The sequence below is a fragment of the Hipposideros armiger genome, unplaced genomic scaffold (genome assembly GCF_001890085.2).
Source record: "Hipposideros armiger isolate ML-2016 unplaced genomic scaffold, ASM189008v1 scaffold_280, whole genome shotgun sequence".
Taxonomy (NCBI): Eukaryota; Metazoa; Chordata; class Mammalia; order Chiroptera; family Hipposideridae; genus Hipposideros; species Hipposideros armiger.
The window spans coordinates 451,890-455,720 of NW_017731630.1; positions in this window are offsets into that span (position 1 = coordinate 451,890).

Genomic DNA, 3,831 nt, shown 5'->3' on the forward strand with positions numbered 1-3,831 from the left:
ACCCGGACCTGGAACCTTCCGCGCCGCCCGCCGTGACGCACCCGGACCTGGAACGTGACGCACCCGTCCCTGGAACCTCTCGCGCCGCCCGCTGTGTCACACCCAGACCTGGAACCTTCCGCGCCGCCCGTCGTGACGCACCCAGACCTGGAACGTGACGCACCCGGACCTAGAACCTTCCGTGCCATCCGCCGTGACGCACCCGGACCTGGAACGTGGCGCACCCAGACCTGGAACCTTCCCCCCTGGCGGGGCCTGGAGGTCGTTGACGGGCGCACAGCGGGCGAGCTCGAGGTACCATCGGGAGGGAGCCGGAATCCCACAGCAGGAGGCGTCCTGAGGGGGGGGGCCCAAAGGAGCGGCGTGGGCCCTCTCCTCCGCCTGCCTTCCTCTGCGGCGCCGGCCCTGGGAGGGAAATGGAACCTTGTAGGCGGCGCGCGAAGCCTCACGGGAGCCAGGGCCGGGTCTCCTTTGGGCCCTGACGGGCAGAACGCGCAACGCACGTTCAGATGGGCTCCTGAGAGGCTCCCCGGGAGGACGCGGGGTCGCGCTGGCCTGGGCCTGGGACCCTGCGCCGTGGGCGTGGGCTCCGCTGCCAGGCCAGGGGAAGGGCCGGTGAGCGCCCATGCGCCCCGTGAGAGGACCCTGCCTCGTCAAATCCAGGGCCCTGTGTCCGTCCCTGTAGACCCCCCGAGTGCCAGACAGTGAGAAGGGGGTTCAGAATGGGGACCATCCCAGAAGGGGCCGGTCCTGGAGGGTGTAAGGGGTGTGAGGCCAGCGGGCCACTTGAGCAGAGAGCTGGCCTCGGTCCACCCGCGCTGTGGGGTCACCCATGCCTTCCTGTGCAGTAAGGTCAGGATGCCCGTGGGGATGGCCGTGGGAGGGGGCCCTGGGGGGCTCCTGGGTGAGCAGGAGCAAGGCGGGGGTGGGGGAACCTGGCGCGGCCTTCAGGGAGGGGCAGCAGGAAAGCTGCCGCGAAGGTGTGCTGGGGGTGGATGCGTGAAGGTAGAGTTCCAGGGGGCGCTGGGGTCCTTGGCGATGGAGGGGGCTTGGTAGTGGTGACAGGCCACCCAACGCAATGGGGCACCCCCGGCTCAGGTCCGTGGGTGAGGAGCAGGTGGGCTGCCCCGGCATCTAGTGGCAAAGAACTTGAATGGCGGCGGGCACACCGGCGCCAGGGTAAACCCGGACCCTCAGAGCTGACCAAGTGGCCCTGCTTCTCACGTCCAGGGCCAGGCAGCCCCGGAAATGACGCTTCTCCTTGCATTGCTGCTGGTCATGGGCCTGCCATGGGCGGAAACAAACGTCAGCTTGACTGGGAGACAAGGTGAGTCCAAGCCCCTCGGGCTCCTGAGCGGGGACCAGGTGGCAGGCTGGAACGCCTGTGCAGACCCTGGGGTGGCCATTTGTGCTTGGACACTGCCGTGGCCCCAGGTGGGTGTGGGCGGTTCCATGGCACAGGAATCAGTGCGCAAGCGCGCGTCAGGAGCGTGGCCAGCTGATCGGGACACCTAGTTGGGGAGCCTCTTGCTTGGGGGCTCCCTACCCCAAGGTCAGGAAGTGGTGGCCGGAACCGCGGCGTAGTCCCCGCAGCCTGCTGTCCCCTCAGTGGCCCTGCCTTCCTGGTGCTGTCACCAGGCCTGGCCTGGGCCTGGTGGGGCCTTCTGGAGCTGTCCCTGAGAACAGGAATCCTCCTTCTCCGGGAGCGAGTCCCGCCCTGGGAGTAGGCTACTGTGCGGTGTCAGGGTGCAGGGCCTGGGGGGCCCCGAAGCGGGTGTAGGGAGCTGAGGAGGTAAGGTGGGTGGCAGCAGACGCCGGAACCCTGGCGCAGTAGAATATGAGATGCCACGGTGTGTGTGGGCGTGCCCGAGGTTATGGGGGTCTCTGTAAGGTGCTTTTGTGCACATCTGCGTCCACGCTGTGTGTGTGTGTGTGTGTGGGGCGGGGAGACACACCCTGTGGGTGCATGCGCCAAGCTCCCGATGGGGTGGTCGTGGGGCGTGGGAACGGCGGGACCCACCGGTTTGGTGCTCATTGGAGAAGGGAGAGTCTGGTGGGCGTCCCTCGGATAGGACTGGAGAACTGTAACACTCCGCTGTCTTTTATTCCTCCTTTCAGCTGTACTGAGGTGTCACGTTTGTGAGGAATACGATTCTATGAACTGCACTAATCCAACTGATTGTAGCGCGTATGATACATATTGTGCTACTGTTATCATAAGTAAGTAGAGGTGACTCTTGCACAACACGGGTTTGAGCTGTGCAGGACGTCTTCTGTGGGGACTTTTTCCAGGTGACCTGTGCAGTTCCAACCGTGTTTATAGGGGTGACTACACTTTTTGGATCCGTGTTTGTGGGGGCCGGCTGTCATTATAGTGGAGTTTTCACTGCAAGGGAGCTCTGCGCCGCTAACTCCCAAGTTGTTTAAGGGTCAGCTGTATCTCAGGTGACACTGGATTCCAGAGGCAGGTCCATAGAAAATTCTTGGAAATTGGGATCTGTCTCATTGTACTCTGTAGAGGATAACTAACATGGAAATGACCTTTTGGTGGTTTTTTTTGGAGAACCAATTCCTGAGAAGGTAGGAGTGGGGGCAGGTGCTGAGGGCAAGCCAGTTCGTGGAAGGATGGTACCGATATAGGCAGCACACATCACTAGTTGATCAAGATGAAACAATGGGGGTGTAGGAAGAAAATAATAGAGAGCTGTTTTCGTTCATTTTTAAATGAAAAATTAAGTTTTTGTGATTTCAGGAGTTGTGCTGAGAAGAACTTGTACAGGTGGTGTGCATAACTCAGGGTGTGGGTGTAAACTGCATTCTGCAAGGAGTGTGCATGCTTTAAAAAGCGTAGACCTTGCCTGTCATCCGTAATGCACCTGAGAACTTCTGGAAGGCCTGGCATTGTCCCCCACCCCCCCACATGCATTGTCAGGGTTGGAGAATTCAGATTCAGTTCTTCAGCTGCTCCCAGGGGCCTGCCATGTTCCAGGAAGTGTGTGGGGTTCTGAGTCAAGGCTTTCAGCTTCGTTATAGCCTCATGTGGATGGTGTAGCTTAATAGGGAAAAACGATTTGCACAGTGATGAGGAAAGTCCTTAGACTGGCCCCGTAGCCCAGCACTGAGCTGTGCCCGTGTGGCAGGCTCACGGTCATGGCACTGCCACCTGGGCCCTGGCAGCCGCTGGCTGAGAGGGGCCAGCTGCAAGCCCTGGGCGATGGCCAGGAGTCTGTGATCACAGAGGCCTGAGCAGCCCTGTGTCTGAGAAGTTGAGGCCTGAGCATCCTGCACATTTCCAAGTGGGTACACCTGGACAGGTCAGGCCTGGGGGCAGCTGACATCACGAAGCCCCCAGAAGCAGCTGGGAACAAAGGCCTGATGCTCTTTCTCCTTGGTGATGGCCCTGACTCCCCACAAGGTGCCCTTTTTCAGTGTGGGCCCCTGGCTGGGGATGGGGGCACCAGAAGGGTCAGGATTGGACAGATACAGAGAGAAACAACGCTGGTGTCGCTGCGTTCAATGCATGTGATTCCTTTCTCTCTGTCTTTATTTCCTGTTAGGAATTTTGGTACGTTACATCTATGTTTCAAGGCAGTGCACAAGATATTGTCCAATAATTCAACCAAATGAAATAGTTGTGAAGTCGTTCGTACTGGTAAAGCCGACGCCCTTCCTGTTTGCGAGGTGCTGCAGAAGCCCGCTGTGCAACATCGATGCACCACATATCAATGACACAGAAAGAAGGTACAGGCAAGTCAAAGGAGCAGGGGACGTGCAGAGCAGCAGTGCTGGACTGGTGTTCTTCCTGACACTCACCTCTGCGTCACTGGTCCT